General features: G+C 42.2%; 1 protein-coding gene across 3 annotated transcripts in view; it reads left to right on the forward strand.

Annotated features, from left to right (window-relative positions):
* Window positions 1-1,143: 1,143 nt before the first annotated feature.
* Window positions 1,144-20,842, forward strand: part of LOC130391356 (neurocalcin-delta A) — a 51,023-nt gene continuing 31,324 nt past the window's right edge. Inside the window, exons 1-3 of one of the 3 annotated variants that reach the window (XM_056601451.1) lie at window positions 1,145-1,337; window positions 2,371-2,455; window positions 14,070-14,139. The gene's annotated coding sequence lies outside the window, so the exon portion shown is untranslated. Of the gene's footprint in view, window positions 1,338-2,370; window positions 2,456-14,069; window positions 14,140-20,842 lie in introns of all 3 variants that reach the window. The other 2 variants (XM_056601449.1, XM_056601447.1) reach the window with 2 other exon arrangements.

The raw sequence follows: 20,842 nt of genomic DNA on the forward strand, positions 1-20,842 counted from the left end.
GATCCGCTGCCATTCTGGGGTGTTTACAAAGATATTGAACACCCTAGGTTTATTACTATGATCATATTAAGAATAATAACATTCGATATTAATATAGTGACACACTAATCACCATGAACCATAGAGAAGAAGAACTCCATCCTTGTGAAACTCTATCATAGTAAAATGAAATGCCCCCCCCCCCCCCCCACACACACACACACACACACACACACACACACACACACACAGACACACACAAGTGTTTTTATGAATATGCATAGTGGTAAGATGGCTTACTAACTCTCGATAATATAAAATAGAGAGGTAGTGTGTATAGCGCATGTACAGAATTCATAATGGACTTTCTTGTTAGCAATACTCCGCCATCTTGTGATGACTTGATAGAGTTGTAGTACAGTATTCCTTAATAAATATAAATATACCGTAAGCTAGGCTAAACCAAACTTTGTTTTGCCACATTTCTAATGAGAAAAGCTGTGGTTGCTATAAAACACAACAACGTCACCCCATAATGACAAATAATCGCAAGATTAATTTCTAAATGATTACCAAATCACAATTAATACCAATGACATTCCAATGCTCCCCAACTTACCAAATGGCAGAGGTTATTGTGATGTGACGTCACGATGTTAAAGCCATTCTGTACTCAGGTGCCCAGTCTTTAATCGGTAGTTGCTGATATTATAACTCTGGCTGAGCATGTTCGTCATCTAGCGGCCATCACGTGTATGACTACATCAAAAACGGTTCAACCATAGACTGTAAAAAGCTCCAAACAGACAGACGGACCAACAAATAGTCAGACAGATGTATAAATATATATACTATTATTATCCTTATAGGCCTACCTATATTTGTGGAAATAATAATCATAGAATGAACCTCACTTTTTGATGCCACTTTTCCTGTTTCTTATTATTTGCCACAAGGTGGCGCTGAACTTCTTCTTATGAACTTTATAGGCTATGATCACAGATTCCATTTTGTTTGATATCGGCTTTATCTAACGAGATGATGATTGTTAATAATTCTTTGTTGTACTTGGCAATGATTCTGCGTTAAGAAGGTTGGACCATTTTTAAATGTTCAGTTAATTGTTTAGCAGAGAGAAGGACGTGCTTGCCGGATCCCCGGTCCCTTCTGTGCCATGACGCTCCTCCCTCCAGTGTTATGTTTACTTTACATTTGACAGCGTACACCGGTAATGAAGCATCCACCTTCCCACAAACACTGAGACCTTATGCTGGTGATACATGTGCTCAACTTCCCCGACAAGAACAGGCTCCAGCGACCGGTGGTTGAAAACCCATCACTGCTGTTGGCGTAGTTGTGTGAGTTTCCAAATACTTTTGAATTAAATTTGGAGTTGAATGTAATACCTTGGTTCCTCCCATCGAGGATAACCTGTCAGGACAAGAAGCGTGTATATGTTGTTAGGACCTTTGTCATATGATTTGATTTATCGTCTGAATGCAATGTATTTATGTGTTAGTTACGGAGTTAGTCTAACTTAGTTAGAGTTAGTTAGTTAACAATAATAGTAAAATTGGAACCGGCCATTGGTTCCCTCTAGCCTGGGCCTAATCAACACCAAGTACCAAGTACCCATATGTTAGAAAAAACGATATTAATGTGATGAACCTTGTCCCCATGCGTTCTCGTCACGCCTGGAACGGGATGCTCCCAATTATCGTTATTGAAGAGAGGGTGGCGGTTCTTTCAGTTACATCGACTAGCGACGAGCGAGAGGGAATCCTATAAAGGGATATCCGTTTCCGTTACATGTTTAGGATATTGCTCATTCAGAAGTTTCGTCAAAACACAATATTTCCCTCCTTTTCGTTGTTGTTGTTGTTGTTCTTCTTCTTCTACTTGTAGTGTTGTTATTCTGCTGGCTCCAAAGACTGTTAACGGGTTTACACCGTTCAAAATAAGTTTGAGACCGGACATAGACCGAAATAACGCTCCAATCCAGGATCCTCTCGCAGCCTACTAATAGATAATGTTATACCGTTGGCAACTTACACTGCGGCATAATATAGCTCAGTGGTGTATGCCCAAACATTAATGATGTGTAGTACCCTGATAGCTGACTGTTATAACGTCTTAACCGGCCTAGTTCAACTCATTAACCAAGTTTCTCAGACGCTAACTACAGCCCTGTGAGCTAGTCATTGGATAAGCTACCTAGTAGCTAACTATAACAGCCGTTTGCAATCTGGTTTTGTTTACACAGTCTTTATGCACTCCTGTTACCCAGCAGACTGAGTGCTAGACTGGAGGAGCCAACTCATTGGGAAAATAATTTTCTACACACTTGGAACATTTCTCACCTTGTCTACTTGTTGTGTTACTTGTACAAAGACAGACGAGGCAACATCTGGAGAAGGTCACACATCATCAGGCAAAGTGATGCTCCTGTCAAATCTAGTCAGTGTCAACAGACGTGGTAGGCTTTTACACTTGAATCGTTTTACTACTGGTAAGAGTCTTCTGACACATGCCACTCGATGACAATGGCAAAACTCTATTTCCTTAATGAAAGCATTTATAATTAAATAAATAAGTAATTTCATTACTTCACACTATTCACAGTAAAGCAATCCAATGATGGGATTTGCCCTTACTTGCTAACATAACCTAGAATTTCCATGTGTCCTGTTTTCTACTTCTCAGATTGTATTGTAGCCTTCTCTTTGAAGAGGCTTATAAATCCATATCTTTTTGTTGACAGGGACAAAGAGATTCAACATTGGTCAAATTTTTGTGAATAGCCCCCGCATGCAGCAGTAGGAACCGTTTTAACCTTTCACAAACCTTTGGTGTTGCTCATGTCATCAGACAAATGAATATGGTCTTCAGCTGATGAATCACTACTCAGCATTGGAGTAGAACTGACTGCTGGGATGAGTGATCATTGTATGTTACGGGCAGCCATGTCGTTATTCTGGCCCTTTGGTCGGTGACTCAGCCGTCAGTGTTTTAATAGTTTTTCAAAGATTTGACTTATACTATTATACTTTTGTTCAGTTCAACAGCCTACAACTTCAAATAATGTACTTTATCCATCCATTTTTCTCCAGTCCTTTGGGAACTCTGTGCACTGGGCTTGATTCTGCAGCAAACATCACTAGAGTGTACAGAAGCCTCAACAGCTGGTTGAACCACATAACATGGTTCAGCTTTAGCATTGGCACAAGTTGTCCTGGAATGGCTCAGAGCTTTTTTTGGGCCATGTGCTAAGAGAATCATTGTAACACCAGAGCCTTCCATAAGATCAGGGGGGCACTGATCCTGAGGGGCACTCAAGGAGTTTACAAATGGATTGAAACAGCCTTACTTAATCACTGGCCTTTAGAAACCAAGATACATAAGATAACAGATGCAAAGAGACACAGAGGAATGTTGTTCTAAAGGTCTGTTGTAGGCCATGTTGAAAGGCTGCTGCAGCCAGGTGGCTAATGCTTTATGGTTATCATTATTTGCATAGTTATTCATATAAGTAAAGTCATACATACTCCATATGAGCGTCCATATAATTGTACTGATACTACCGATTTTTTTACAATGATATGTGTCACATTTTTTTAATCCTAAAAACAAAAAGCCTGACAGGAAGCATTATGTGAGGCATGAAATATAGTCTTTACAGGTAATACTACCATTTTCCCAAATGTATGGTTGCCATCTAAAATTGTTTATTGTGAGTGAGCAGAGCAATATTCTAGTCCTGTGTTATATTGGTGATTATAGTACAATGTCTACTCTACACCCATCTGTTCTAGGTGGCGTTCAAATTAAGGTAGGCCTTAACAGCCCATCATTTCCATATCCAAATAATTCCATCATTTTGGATTTTAAGCTTTAAAACTACGTGCAGACGACCGTAAGGGGCTTGTGAAGTGAAGTCACTTCTCAACGTGTCAAGCTGCTACTCTCATCTTTTTTCTGGACTTTGTCTCAACAATGTGTATAGTAACGATGACGCATTGGGGTGTGCCTTGCAAGAAAGAATGGAGGCGTGTGTTTTTACAGTAAAAAATAAATAAATAAATCCCTTTACAGTAAAGCAAAGAGACCCCAGCTTAAGCGGAGAGATGCATCTATTTAACACCACAGAGCGATCAACCTGCAGGTGTCCTGCTACATGCTCAGTGAATGGAGCTCATGGGAAATTCATGAGCTTTTTTTTTTTAAACCCTCCTGTAGGGGCTTCAATAAAAAACACACAATGTATTGGATTTGTATGTCAGCACAATCGTGTCGTAATTGACTGAAATGAAACTGCAAAATGGGACAGCTGCGTTTCAGTTTATGTATGAAACCCAAAACCCATGACGTAATTGGAATTCAAAAGCCCTGAATATTATTATTCAAGTTTAAATAAAAGTGCATTGTCTTCTACCTGTAAAATGGAAGTGTAATTGCCATGCTTTCAATGGCACAAGCATTTAAATAATTGTTATAAAATGCTGAAATTGTTTGAAACTGCACGCTCTTTGTAACTATGTACAGTGACACAAATAGAATGCTAATTCGGTTGGGCATTATTTCGCTTATTTCACTTCAATGATTCTTTGACCTATGGCTGACAGGCTTTCAGTTACCCTGACAGAGTTTAAAGTCTTACATTTTTTTTGAGCACACAGCAGCTAAATCAACAAATCAGCAAGCTAAGGGTGAATGTGTCTGTTGTGATTTGACAATAAGTTGCTTCATAATGGTGGTGTGACTACAGCCTTCTTTTCCGCTAGTCTGTGTGTTACTCAATATGCTGTTGCTATTAATATGCCAAAGCCACAGCTGATAATGGTTGCTAAATATCAGTAATTGTGGTAAGCAAGATAATGCAATTGATGGATCAGCTGAATCTATTTTAATTCAGCAAAAATGCAAACATTCAAATGCTATTGACTGCAAATGCAATTCAAGAGGTCACTGTATCCTAGTTATATTTTAATAGTAATTATGATGAAACTAAATCAGCACTGAATACTGATTTAGGCCCCGTCCACATTTTTGGTGAAACCACATAGTCTTGTGCGTTTGGGCCGACCCTCCAGACGGATCCAGCGGATCCAGTGCCCGAAAACGCACTTTTCTGAAACCAGGTCCCAGGGTGGATTAAAATTTAAACGCGACGTTAGGGATGCGTTGACTTTTTTGTATTATTTTTGCAGCTTTAAATACTGACCCTTGGTACATTTAATTACTAACTTTACTTTATAAAGTATTTCTGCTTGATTTAAAGGTTTAATCTCCTCCTCGACTGAATGTTTGTATACAGCGCGCAGGCTGGATGCGTGCAGGCTTGATGCGCTCCACTTTTTGTAGTGGAGAACAAGCGCCTTGAATATTTACTACAGCATTTCTACAGCTCGATGCGTTTTCGCAATGAGTCCGTCTTTACGGAGATATTCCCTGAAACGCATCAAAAGAAAACGGAGGGCAAAGATCTTTTTCGCCCGTGTGGACAGGGCCTCAGTTTCAGAATAGAGTACTGTGCTCTATTGGCTGCCTGGCTGTACGGTGAAATTAAAAGTATGCTAGCATGTTATGTTAGCTATCACCAGCAGAGGTGTTGATGGTAGATGATTTCACACTGATTGGAGCTGTGTCTGAGGTAATATGGACATCCAATCATTAATGTCTGCCTTTTTCATTCAAACTATTCAGTCGTTATTATTATTTTCGTCATATATTTCTAGAATGATTCGATTACTTTTGAAGATGCTGTAGGTAAGATGATATTCAAGAGCTTTAATTGAGGGTAATTTCACAGAAATACCATAGCCATCCATCGGCTATTAGTGATTTAAGTCATCGGTGAGAAATTAAAATACGAATTCTGCTATTTTCTGCTCACTCTTTGCAACTCAAACCACAGTTGCTTTAATGAATGAATGAATGATAAAGCAAAGCATGCAGTACCATCTATTGTTTTTATCCTGCAACTTTACCATCATCTATTTTAGGGAACTGAAAAAAAAACATGCTCCAATCCAAACGATACCTTCAGCATTCTAAAAACAGACCTCACACGAGGTTACCCCCTGGGGGTTGACCACCCTGTTCCCCGCCCCCACCACCCCACCCCAGCCCTCTCAGCTCAGAGTGAACTCCGAGACTTGGATCAAACGGGATCATCAGCTGTCAGCCTCATGCTTCCCCCGATGGAGACGTACGCCACTCCCCCCCACCCACTCACACACAGCCATTGATGTTATCAGCCTCGCGTTGGTACATGTGAGCCTCGTATAGTACACGCACGCACACGTATCACACTACTCTGTTTCCCCCATGTTTTTATATCAGCAAGTCCAACAGATATCTCCCTCATTTTAAACCTGCATGACAGAATGTGTCCCACTTCTGTATTTTGTTGTTGTCAATGCGGTCATTCATTCAGTGTGTAATTTTTGAACTGTGGACTCACACTTGCACGCAGGCAAGTACACTTTTAGATTTTAGAAAAACGGCTGTTGGAAAACAAGCCCTAACCCTAGTTGAATTGCCTCAGAGCTGAAGGTGGTCAGAGAACCAAGAGGAGTATAAATGGGTGGAGGATTAGACGAAGATTAGACGACACGTGTGCGCTTCTCCTGTACATGTTATGGACTTGGTCTTTTTTTGAGGTTGACATAGTCTATCATATAGGGTTTAAGCTGACTGTGTCAAACCTGCATTTATTAGGCGGGTAATATTATGGTTAGAGCTGAGGCCGGCCTTTATGTTATACTGATAGAATGGATTATGCAAGACATATTTTAAGATAGAAGTGTGTACCAGGTCTTTATCGTAAACGAGTTCATGCAATACAAAAATCTGGATTATAGTGTGACAAAATGTTTTAGCAAAAGTTAATAACTATCAACGTGTGTTAAGCAAGCATAGTAAACTAATAGCACACCTGTCATTTTGCATATGGGGTTAGGTTACCCATCTGTGGCTTTGCTCCATCAGGAGATATCAGCCTGTTTTTCCATGTGCTGACCATGTGCATGTCCCTTCATCCCACATGAGCAGCTACTTCTCACGCGCCTTGTTCCATATGTCGGGAATGGATGAGGAACAGAGGCAGCGCCAGGAAGGGGCTTGGGTTCCTGTAGTTAGTAGCTACCTCTAGGATAGCCATAGCAACCCCCTGGCACCCCCCCATAAATAAATACATAAATAAACCAGCAATTTAGACTAACATGGGCTGACATGGGCTGACTTGTGAACCTTACATCAAAATATACCATGAGCTGAATATCTGACTTGTGTTTAACACAGAAGGGCATTGCAACTGTCGTGGAGCGGCCCGCTGGATCTGCGTATGTGTACGTGTGTATGCTCGCGTGAATGCTCCCGTGTGTGTACGCGTGTGTGCACTTGGGCCAGGATGTTGCAGTAGAAATTACACATGTGGCAACTGCCACATTAATGGGAAACCCTACATTTCAGAGCACCCTCACTGAAAAAGTCTAGCAACCACAAAGCACCAACAGAAAAAGATCTGCTGCCTCCCCTGAACAAGGGAGTAGAGGCCTGTCTGTCTGTCTGTCTGTCTGTCTGTCTGTCTGTCTGTCTGTCTGTCTGTCTGTCTGTCTGTCTGTCTGTCTGTCTGTCTGTCTGTCTAGCAATCTATCTGTCTGTCTGTCTAGCGATCTATCTGTCTGTCTGTCTGTCTCCCTTGTTTTCTTTCTCCGTCTTCATTCGTTTGTCTCCATTAATGTTTTTAGATGTCTGCCTTTAAGAAAAGATGAGATGTTCTTTATTAATCCCAGATTGAAAAGGTCTAGTTGAACATTTTTAAAACTCAAATCTCAATGAACGGGCTAGATCCACCTGTCCATGTGATTAGTCAGACTCTATTCTTCTACCCATGAGTCATGATGGCAACATGTTTCTGACCAATCAGCCACCAGGCTTTGTCATCGGTCTATAAACCTGTCCAAGAAATCAAGTTGGAACTCCTTGCACTCCAGCTAGGGCGCTGAGTGTGTTTAGCAATCTTAGGGCCATGTACAGCATAACGTCTTGTCTTTTTTATGGCATACAACCATATGAGGAACACTATTGAAATGAGCTCCTTTGGTGTGTTGGTTGTTTGATATACAGGGGTGTATTCTAAGCCTTTTCTTGACGATATAAAATAGCATTCACAATTTAGCAGTTTCACAGTCAGGACTGGGCCTCTCCACTAATTCCATGCTGTGTTCTGCCACTTTGTGTTTATCAGACAGGGTATTTGTATTGTAAAGTAAAATAGATGGAGAAGTCCATTGATGCTATGCGTGCTAAACTGCACGGCGCGCCACACTGCTAGTAGGCCTGAAAACCCACATCCTCACTGTGGCCTAGTAGGATGCTTAAACTCAAGTTCATGTTGGTGTGGGTAGGCATTTGCGTGTGTGTGTGGGTGGGTGGGTGTGTGTGTGTGGGTGTGTGCGTGCGCGCATGTGCGCGCGCACACGCACATGAACTATCTCTCTGGGATGACTTTCCACTTTTCCCAGAAGGTCAGAGAGAGACCAACTGCCAGTGTTTGACAGCTTAGCTTCATGGTCCGATACTAAAAAGAGTCATCATCATACGGCTAGGCATCGGGTTGAGTTCTCTGCTGCCTCAAGCAGTGGCGCTCAAAGTCTTAACGTTTCATGACAAAGTCGATTCAGAGTTAAAGATGATTCAGAGAATTGTGCCGAGCAACAGATTAGCTTATGCACCAGAAAGGGATTTTCTTTATTAAAAGGAAAAAAAAGGAATAACCCACTCTACCAAAAGCCGCATACACTGGGTGATGGGCTGTGGAAGTGAACTATGAAAGTACCCTGTGACTGCTGGCGTCACGGACACCTCTGTCAACATCGGTCAGGTGCCAAAAGACATTATGGAACATCTACCCTTGGGACAAAGATTCCACTGTCGTTGTTTCCTTTTTATCTTCAAAGGGGGTCGGAGTGGGGCACACAACCATCTATATATAAAGCCAAACCGCCCTTTTAACGTCAGTGTTTCCCATCAAAAGGGGGATCAGTGTACTGTGCAGTATAGAATAGCCTAATGAAATTTTGATTACACATTCCTCCTGGCGTCCATGGTAAAGCGGGTTTAAAGAGAATGTTTCAGCTCATTCCCCCTATAGTGCAAATCGCTGTGCACTACAGTCATTTGAACTACTACAGAAATTTGCGATCCTGCCTCACAGTTAGCAGCCATTCTGCCGAACCCAGTCCCGTTTTGCCTACCAGCTACTTGGTATGAAAGACCTAACTGAAGCTTGTCGAGTATGTCCGCACTCCGCAATCAACAAATGCCGCCAGTGTGATTAAGTAAATATCAGCAGCAGTTGTTTTCGCTGGCTGGCTGCTGTTGCTAATGTCCGATATGTGAGTCATTTTGTATAACAGCTGCTAGGCACAGTGTGAGGCCTGTTTGGTCCGCACCCAATCCCAACAGAATCTCCAGTCCAGACATAGGTGTTCACTAACACAGAACATGAACATACGCGAAAGACACACACACACACACACACACACACCTAGTTGTCGCCTCACACAAAGATGGTCAACAATGTTTTACATACCACCATATCATATAGAATTGCCCTTTTCTATTCTGGCAGTATGGTAATAACATATTTATTGAATGGCCTTAGATAAGTGATTGGAAGAAAAAATTGTTTAGGTACTCACCTCTAGCCTTTGAGCAGCCCCTGCCTAACCGAGGGCCTAAAGCCGGCTAAACACACAGCTGGGTTAGAATAGACTATGTAATGTTTTGGAATTTTCAAAGTTAAAACAAACTTGATCCCTATACGAAGTAAGTGGCAAAATACAGTCCCGCTACGTTAGCACTCCTTATACTTTGCTCCTTTTACAACGATATACTTGTATTTTATTTTATTTCAGGTTTGTGATACTATACAAAGCGGAATCTACGCCATGTGTGCGTTGGGCTTAACCTTCAGAGATGTCGGCGTGTAAAGCAACAGTAGGGGTGTTGGGAGCTAAGAGGACGAACTAAGCTGCTATGACAGGCATCGTCTTCACACCCTTTCCGAGCGATGCAGGACACGAGTCCACAACTATGTCCTGATTTAGCCCAGGGGTTCCCCAGTGTGGGGAATGCTTGCTTGGCTGCAGCAAGGCCTGGTGCCTCTTTCCTATATGGAAAGTTCACCACAGAGAACGTATGTTACAGAGCGTTACCTTGCCTCTTATATTCAGGTACCGGTAATAGAATCCTCAATTAGCATCCAATCATAGTAAGTAATTGAGCCTGTTGGCAGAAATAGCGAGGGCTCAATGAAAGCAGTCCAATATGGAACGAGTTAAATGGCAACAATAACTACTGTCATTGAAATGCAATCGCTACAAATATGTACTGAGTGGCTTTTAAAGAGTGCTTTGGAAGTGGTTGAAAATTACACACACTGAAGTTCTCCGGAGCTATGCACTTGATCCCTAACCTTAACCACATGTAAAGGTACTTTTAAAAGTCCATTCTACGGAGATGCAAAGACATGCAGTGCATTGTTAAAATGCTCTGTATACCAGAGAAAAATAACATCATATTTTTACATTCCGGAGGTGAATGGAGAAGATCGCACACATGTGCGTGCATCGGTTACACCTACACTCTGCTTTTTATATAATGCTCCAGTTTGTCACCTGGCGAACGGCTGAGGAGAGGCGGGATGAAAGCATCTCGGAGTGACGTCTGCATCGGCGGTGTGCTGATGAGTGGGCAGGGAATCGTGACAGCCGGTGTACCGCGAGGAGGAGAGATAAAACACAAGGACGGAGAGAACGAGGAGGTGGGGAAGGCTGTTGCATGCAGAGTTAAGGATGCAGTAGGCGGGCCCACGTTGAAGAGGCACGTGTGAATGTCGGTGCTGGAGTTAGTGTCTCTTGCAGGGGTTTAGTTCTGTTGGGAGCAATGGTGACTTGGAAATGTCTTCTCAAGGACTAATTGAATCCACTGGCCAGTTCTAACAGAGGCTTTGGGGAGGCTGGTTCTATGTGAGATAAGATGTGTTTTTTGAGACTTCTGTGTGAACGAATATATCAATATGATTATAAAATGATACTGTGGTTTGATTTATTGTTTATTGAAAAAACTCAAAGAGCAGTCCCTACACTGAGGATGAAAGGGTTTTATGTCTCTAAAATCCAACTTAAAATGTTTTAATTCCCCAATAGTAAGAATATGAATATATGAATTCCCCTCCATGATTGGACTGTGTTTGGTAATCTGATGGTGGGCCTGATCCAAGAGCTGAAACTTTTAAATTAGCCTTCTATAGGGAACAGTTTTTCTCACGCAAATCACGGAAATATTACTGCTATATATAATAATATTGCTTTTTGTGTATTTCTGATTGCATAAATGCAGTGTCCAATGGAAAAGGTTTAAGGTTGAATAGTTCCTGGTGGACTTTTAGAATCTTTGCTTTCCAGACCCAGTGGAAGAGTTTCTACTGGCTTTCTATTTGCATCCCTTTTCAATTGTGGTCAGCTCAGTGAAACGTATTTGAGATCCTAACTCACTTTCCCTACATGGTGGCCCATACTAGGGCCCGACCGATTCATTGGCCTGCCGATTTAATCGGCTGATTATAGCCTTTTTGAAAATAATCAACATCTGCCAAAAAGACGCCGATTACAACCGATTTTTATTTATTTTTTTATTTTATTTTTTTAGAAATGTTATTGCGCTTAGTATCCTGCAGATTGCGCTCCTACTCGCCTTGCTAACTAACAACTTTAGCTGGAGTAAAAAAGAGGAGATTGAATTTTACCATACAACATGAAAGCATGCTCGCTCAGGCAGCTGCGCGCTCACCTCACCAATGTACACAAGATGCGTTGTTTGAGCATGTTGTGCCTGTTTTTCTTTAGGTCCCAGGCCATGTTAATTTGTTATACTGTAGACTCTAATGGTGAGACCATACTGCTCAGCACGCACGTGTTAGTCACTGCTCATGAGCGCAGCACATTGGGAGTAAGTTATTTATTTTACATTTTACATTACACTAATTTTTGACTGTAAATGTATTCTAAAACACTCAAAGGTTCTGCATTCAATTCACATATTCGTCAAAAGTGTTTAAAGTATATTTAAGGTGTCAAAAACTACGTTTTATGTGCTTTTTTTTGTTTTGTTTTTAATCGGCCGATTAAATCGTAATCGTAATTTTTCTCTGGAAATAATCGGCATCGGCACTCAAAAATCAATATCGGTCGGGCCCTAGCCCATACTATAAGATAAACTGACTACTAGTCTTACAGTAACAGATAATATGGGCAGGGTAATGTAATACCTGGGCCCCAGTTACTGAGGTCCAGCCTTATAAACATTAGAGTGACTGAGTGTTTTACAATACAGCCAAAGGTTACACTCCATATTGGGATGTGAAACTAGGAGACTTCCCATAAAAAGGGTGTTAAATATGGTTAAGCCAAGGATTTGCAAAAGCTGTATATACATGCAAGCGGTACTGCACAGCCTCGTCTCATGCTAGTAACTACAAGCCAATCTAGGGAAACCATTGCCAATCGGCCAACGTAGTTGGTGCAGCTGAATTCAGGGTTGGAATTGCATTTGTCAGAATTTACTTTTAAACTAATTACTTTTTACCTAAAGTTAAATTGGTGCAACAGGCTGTAGAGATCCCACGAGGGAGCAGGGTAGTGATGGAGCGCAACAGAGGTAGGGCACAGGAACAGATACCTTTGCTGCTAAGTCTTTAGAACAGGAAAAATAAGACATTACTGATATTAATGTGTACATTAATGTGTAATGTGCATTACTGAATTGGATGTAATGGATGGGCGGTAAGGGGACCTGTATTCCCACTGCATTCAGAAGAGAGCCTAATGACATGGTGAGTCATTGTTAACGGCTCGGGCAAGGATAGGCTTGAAGAGGTAGTGTGAGTCCTGGAATCAGGTTGGTTTATTGTCAACAGGCATTTGTTTGCGAAACAAAAAGTGTGTTCTCCTGTGCAGCCATTGTAGATGTGTAGTGTACGTCAAATGTGATTTCTTCCCTATTTGCAGTGTTAACAGTTTCATTACCTTAAAATGTTACTCAGAAGCAGCACACTCACATGATTGGCAGGGAAATATAGCAGTTGTCAAGCTGACACACTCACATTTTTGTTCGGTATATACCTTTTCAATTTAGTCATTTGCTGTGAACGCACTTTCTTCATTCCTTTCTCTTTGTGAAAGCCTGCCATCATATAAGGCTGTTGGTAGGATACTTTACAATGTGTGAGACCGTAGCTTGCTCAGCCTGCAAAGGATGGTTGGTGATTGGTCCTTTGGCTCAAATCAATACTCCGAGAGCTACATACCCCTTTTGCCGGTCGATGACTTACGTGTACTCGAAGACGTGCTGTCCTGACGTTAGCAATACATTGCCCTTCTCTCCAGAGGAACGTGTCAAGTAATCGCTGAGTGGTCGAACCAGGCGTGGTGTTTTGTGTTCGACGGCCAGACATAAGAATTAAACAAATTGACCCGGCAAAATCCAAAAACGTATTTTCCGTTGGTTTGGATTCACCAACTGTTCTTCAGCAGTGCATTTTAATTATTTTGTAATGTCTTTATCACATTGATATTTCAACATAGGGGGTACATGGATACAGGGATATGCAGAGCTGTGAATTCAGCCTCTAAGTGTCAAGGGGCTTGACTCTGGATCTAGGCCCTGACCCACCTAACTGCTCCTGATGAGCTGCTTGTCACATGATGGTTTGGCACTGATGTGTGAGCCGTGTGTGCATGTGCGTCTGCTTGCAGGCACACACGTGTAATGGAAAGTGTCACTAGAATTTCCTAAATGCAGTCCCCTTAGTTGCCATTCAATCGTGGATCAACTATTGAAAGTTGTGAAAATGTGAGCTCAAATGTACGGTGGCTTACAAGTAATACATCAATCAAAGTAAATCACATACATGGTTGGAATAGATTTGAATCGTTTTGGCAATAATGATTCACTGCAACGACAAAATCACTTACGAATGAAAAGTATTTAATTTCATCATTTTATTCTTTCCTTTTTTCCAGTTCACATTGCCGATCTGAAAGCATAGAAATTGGTCCTCCTTTCAAGAAGCAGCCGTAGTTCAATCTACAGGTTGGTGACCGGAATCCTATTCATTTTAATACTGCATATAATTCTTCTATTACATTGCTGCATTTACCTGAACAGGGAATTCATCTAATCCAGTAAAAATATAGTTTTATTGTCTGATCGAGCATTACTGTTGTATATTTATACAACACATAGTTGTAACTGCCTATTCAGCTGAAGCCTGCGAGTTCTCAACTCTCCTGGGGACATCTACTTTTTCCATTTCAGCAAAGTCAATTTGACCCTCTTTGCGAATACAGGCCAGAATGTGTAGGAGTTGCTCGGGATGTGTGCTACTGAGATAGAGAGAGTTACTCCTTGGAATTTCTGTAGCCTGGCTGTGACTTTGGAGAAAGTTGAACTTAGCACACTCTTCCCAGGCTCTCTGGGTCTCATAAGCATAGCAAATACACACATACATCGACCCTCCCATCCCCAAACCAAGCAAGTCCACAGAGCCACACACACGCATGGTCCTGCAGTACTTGGTACTGCATTACTTGGGCTGATGCTTCAGGAGTTTCCCTGAATGTGCAGTTCAGCTCCTGTGTCTGAATAAGGAACAAATGGAAGCACACACACACACACACACACACACACACACACACACACACACACACACACACACACACACACACACACACACACACACACACACACACACACACACACACACACGTATTATATTTTATTCCGTTAAATATTGGATAAGATTATACCATTATACAATTTTTCTGTGTTTTTTCAACTTGGGACCAAAAAGTCTTTCCCAGACGTCAGTCTGAGCACTCTGGGACTGATGAGCCCTTCGTGTTCTAGATGCTGTAAGGCCGCAACCCACCTCCATTAAAGCTTTGGTGCTTCACAAGGGTTTAGAATAAGTCTTATGCCAACCAATACTTCTGAACAGATCTTTAGTATGTTTCCTTGGACTTGTCTATTGGCTCTCTGTCTGTTCATTTGTTTCTCCATCTTTCTTAAGATTCCGGTTTTCTTTCTTTCTAAGAACTATAATTGACGGGAGACACAAAATGAAAACAAACAAATAAGGACTCAAAATAATAGAGTGCTTCAGTTTAATCTAGGTGAAACTGTTAATGCATCCTTGCATATTGGTTATTTATGCTGTTGAATAATATAATTGTCGTTTTGGTAAAATGCAATTGTCCCAATGATGCATTCATGGCCTTGTTACCTTTTTTCGAAATAATAATAAGGATGTGATTTAAAAGGGACATTTATATTTTATGTCTCAGCAGAGGGTCTTTAAACATCTTTCTTCTCATCGTTTAATATATCTCCATTAAAAATAAGTGCAACGTGACGGCGGATGAGTGTTAATTTGACCGGCACAGAATGCGATGTATGAGACTCTCTGACCGGTCAGCCAATGATCTGTCAACCGTCCAACTCAGGTCACCGGCCGATATATCGGCCCATCTATACTCCCTTCCTCTGACAGGCTGCAGGGATTCACAATTGTAAAGTCTGCTGTTCCCCGGGTGTTTTTTGAGGGGATAAAGAGCTGGAATGGCACCTTTTCTCAAGTAGTGAGCAGTGGAAAAATCCTCCTCCGTTCTATTTTAAGTGCCATTACGTTTTTTGCTTCTCCTATCACGATTAAGTCATTAGGCAGCTGGTTTGATCCAGCGATTTTATTAAATTACAGATACACTGCAGGAAATGAACCACCACAATCACCTTTAGCTACCATGTCTCACTCTGGCTCAGTTAAGGTTACAGTTTGCAAATAGACAACGATATCGAAACATCGAAGGTCCTACAAGATGTAAATTGCCTACTCATTACCCAGGAGTGTATTTCTTTTTTTATGAATCCATATTATCAGGTTTCCGATTCCCTTGTTTCTCAATAACTTATTACTTATTTATTAAACTTGTTCAGTGCCCATGTTTTTGCCGAACTAGAGATATGGCTACCGCCTTTCTCTGTGGTATTAGAAGAAGAAGGAAGAGGCAATGATCTGTGTGTGGTCTGTATTAGAATTTATTAATGAGCGTGTGTGTGTGTGTGTGTGTGTGTGTGTGTGTGTGTGTGTGTGTGTGTGTGTGTGTGTGTGTGTGTGTGTGTGTGTGTGTGTGTGTGTGTGTGTGTGTGTGTGTGTGTGTGTGGTTGGTTTAGAAGAAGGAACAGGCCACCATGACTCATCGATGGGGCCTTTCGCTCCATCTCCCAATCTGCTCCTTGTGATAAGGGAGACACTGAGACGGTTGGCCGTGGCTAATCCTTGCTCCACATTGGACCTGTTGCCGAACACCGAGAGAGACACAGTGAAGTGTGATGGGGTGAGGGGGGGGGGGGGGGGCTCATCCTTCTGCCTTGGCATCTGTTCATAACTTCTGAATCATGGAGGGAAATCGCGAAAGCCACCGAGACAATCTTGAGACCTTTAATAAAATACACAGAACCCCTTTCATGGGCTTCATTTCCGAAAAATCCAAAAATACATCACTGCCGCTATGGAAACATTTGTGAAGTAAATATGGTGCTCAGGCAAGACAACAGGAACCTATGAACCCGTAAACAGTTCACCGTTGCATACTTTATATGGGTCTGTGTTCACCGTTGTCGTGGTTCGGTCCATTTTCCACAACGACAATGAAAACATAGAGCTACTTTTTTAGCAATTGGAAGGATTTAGCTTGTTTATGTTTGTCATCCACATCTAACTGTTGCCTCTGCCAGAGGAGTATAGTTTGTTTCTAGAATGATAATCGATCTTCCCGCTGGTTGGCATTATGTGTGGCAGCCCTCATCATGTCAAACCAGTCAGAGCCACAGTGTTGTTGTGTTGTTGTGGGAGTTGTTTGATGTGGAAGAATCTCCACTGTGCACCTGTTCCAACCATATGGACTGCAGTGTTGCTGATCTCACACACACACACACACAAACACAAACACAAACACAAACACAAACACAAACAAACAAACAAACAAAATCAAAGGGATCTTTGGCCACTGCATGATACATTCGATCAGCGTTCTTGGCCGCTCGTGCAATATTCATCTACCTTATGAATTGCTAAAGCACAATACACAGCAGGCCAGAGTTTTCATCGTTACTTGGTATACTATTTTGAGAAACGAATGAGTCAACCGAGTGCAATAATGAACGTTTGGAGATTTGATGGCACCATGTGTGTGAATTTATATCCTAGTGACGAATGGCTACAGCAGTGAGCCTGAGAACAGAGATCAGTCATGATACATTTCTGTTCTTTGTAGCATACATGGTAGGCTTGAGGTTTCCTAAAGCATGTGAATGAGCCAATAACTGCGTGTGTGGGTAGAATGACCATGCACTCTTGTGATGTGATTTAATGTGGCCATTTGCATACTGTGCAACTTTCTGTCACTCTCTCTCTTGCTCTGGCTCTCACTCTAGTTCTGGCTCTCACCCTCACTCTTTCTCTCCTCTTCTCACGGGCCCTCTGGGCAGAACATTGGTTACCATACGGCGTGTGGGTGGTGAATTTAATTCTCTGTCTGCCTGCCATCTTCCTGCTGATTCTGTGCATGCAGTCAGACACTACATTGCACTCCCCTGCCTAATTGTTTAGCACTGCATCACACGCACTGAGAGTGACAATCGTGCAGTGTCTAGACAGTGTTCCACATGCTGCATTTGAAGCATTGCAGCAGCAGAGGACATCAACCTGTCTGTCTGTGCACATTGTTTGTGCACTACACTATGGTCCTGGTTAGGCACTGTTGATCGATGCCTCGTGTGTGTGTGTGTGTGTGTGTGTGTGTGTGTGTGTGTGTGTGTGTGTGTGTGTGTGTGTGTGTGTGTGTGTGTGTGTGTGTGTGTGTGTGTGTGTGTGTGTGTGTGTGTGTGTGTGATTGTGTAGCTGCAATGGTTAGGGGATAATGAAAGTCCCTGTGGAAGTGTATTACCTCCAAGCCTATAATCTATTATTATCTAATACATCACTCCAGACCCACATAGAAGCTCTTTGAAGTGAGGGAAACCTCAGAGCTCTGCGGTCTGATCCTGTATTCGACTACAGCTGCACACATTCGTAGACAAAGCTGTTGAATTGTTAATGTTGCCAGCAGAACATGATCCATTGGCTTTACAGCAAGTGTTAATAAGTGTTAAATATTTTTGAGATAGGGCTACGCTGACACACACACACACACACACATACACATACACATACACACACACACACACACACACACACACACACACACACACACACACACACACACACACACACACACACACACACACACACACACTTCATTGTGTTGATTAGGCCTTCTTTCAATACAGTGTTGTTTACATGATAAATTAATTTTACCTAGATAGAATCAGTTGAACAGAGTTCAAAGACAATGACCAGAGAAGACCTTACTGTGAAGCCTGCTGTTTATTCCTCTTTGAATGTGCCACACTGTGTTCTAGTAGTTTGTTTGTCGCCAAAAATATTTTAGTATATTTTTCATGAATAATTTGCATAATTGTGCACAGAATTAAACATTAATCCATCAAAATACCTCCCCTGGTATATTGTACTTTTTCTGTAGTTTATTATTAAGCTGCTGTTAAGGAGCATTGTAAAACCTACCGTCGCTAGTGATTAAACAGGTTTTCTGTGTTCACCACCGTACTTGCAGGCAAAATGTTGAGTAACTTCCACTCCAAACTATTTATACCGAATACCTACTTCACCTGTTCTAACCTCACGAATATACTTTACAATCCGCATTCGGAAATACATCTCATAGCTGAACCTATTGATACACAAACCCGCTAAACCCATCCACTGGCTGTTCTCTAGGAATGCAGCTGGATATGATTAGTTCTGTGTCTAGACGGAACTTTACAAATCTAAACCAAATCCTGGAATGTTTTGATGTGTCGTAGTGTCTTGGCTGAGCCTTTGCGAATTAAGCCATGTGATGTATTCAAATGTGACTTAATATTGCCCGTAACAGAAGTGCAGGCAACAAGTCAAGTACCAAATGTACACACAGAATGGAAGGTATTTCCTTTTCAAGAAGGAATGATGACAACTCCAAACAGCTTTATTGCCTGGGAAAGCAGACCTTGTTTTCTCATCTGAGTTTTCGGGAGAAAACAGCCGTTTCCCGCAGTGCCTGTTGCAGATCCTCCCCTCCAGTCTCTGTATACCACACCTAAACATACATGCACCCCGCACACATGTGTATGAGCACACAGGCACACCCAAATACACTGGAACCCTCGCGAGGAGGTATGAACGCCAGCTGTTTTTCCGAGCCTAATGTCATAGACTAAATAATTTACTTTTCATCTAACCATCCGGCAGGCAGTAGCTACTCTGTCCAACTTGTTCTCTTACAGAGCTCTAGGCCCTGAACTGGGTCCCTGGCATCTCTGCACCTTGAGTTGTGTTCTTTGCTTGTCAATAGGAATCATGCTCTGCCAGTATTTCGACACTTTAGCTCCTTGTTAAATTCCTTCACACACGGCAGTGTGTCTTTCACCTGTTTTCCTGCTTCTCCAAGACTTTCGGCTTTGAATTTTTGAAACCCTCTTTAGTCTCTTTCGCTGTTCCTCTTTCCTTGGGGAGTTATTTCATGATGTCCTCAACTGCCCTTCCCCCCCCCCCTCCCTGCATCAATCCAGCCGTAATAGCTCTAGTGAAAGGGGCTCGACCACCTCTTTCACTTGAATCCTCCCCTTTTCCTTTCCTCAGCCTTATTCTTCTACTTCTCTTCTTCTCTGGGCTCCACCCTACCCCACCCTGTGGTGTTCAGCCCCCCTCCGGCCCCACCATTTATCGGGGGCCAGCCCACGATATTCAAATGGCCGTGTTGAGTTTGAAGTTGGACATACTTCCAGCTTCAGTTAGCGGGGGATGGAACACTGGAGCCCCCACCCCGGCCCCCTCTGCACAAAACAAAATGGTTCCCTTCCTCCATGAACCCCCACCCCCTCCCTGTGGAGTCTTCTTGTATGCTGTTGGGCAGGAAGAATGGTTATGTTTCCTTTCAACATCTGAGCTTGTAGAATAGGGCCAAACTGCGCTGCCCAGCCTTTGTGGGTGTGTTAACACAGACAAGCGCATCTGGATAACTGAGAGGGAACCCATCAGTGGCTGTCAAACAGTGTGAACATTAAGATAGTTAGTTAGCTTTGGGTTTGAGGAGATCTGTCCCAGCTCAACTTGAGGGGCACCCAATGTGTTCCTCTCGTAATTTGGGTGGCAGCAATGAGAGCGGGGACACATTATCAAGATCTCATTTGTGTCAGATTCTTCAGTCCCTCGCCTGCGTGTAGATTATAGATTATAGCGTCTGCTCCTTCTTAGATCTGAATCTAATCTTCTGTGCGTTTGGAGTCATCAACTCAGATGTCCCCAAGTTGTAATGCTCAGACAGAACATCTTGTACCATCAAAGTCATCTTAAAGTCTAATTTGAGTCTTGACACTCGGTGGCCTGCTCCATGCTGTTTGTGTGGCTGTTGTGTAACTCTGCTCTATAGCCGCTAATTAGACCCGGGAAGAAGCTTGGTCTAGTCATAGTTTCTTGAGGCTATTTGAATAGAGGTATGGATACTAGTCAGGCCAGTATACTGGACATACATTGGTCCTATATAATATTGAGCCTCTGTGAGAAGGGTCATGGAATAGAACCGAAACGGGTTGCTCATTTTGTTTGTGCATGTTATTTTTTTTACTTTCTCACATTCAT

Source organism: Gadus chalcogrammus, chromosome 11, assembly GCF_026213295.1.
Source record: "Gadus chalcogrammus isolate NIFS_2021 chromosome 11, NIFS_Gcha_1.0, whole genome shotgun sequence".
Lineage (NCBI taxonomy): Eukaryota > Metazoa > Chordata > Actinopteri > Gadiformes > Gadidae > Gadus > Gadus chalcogrammus.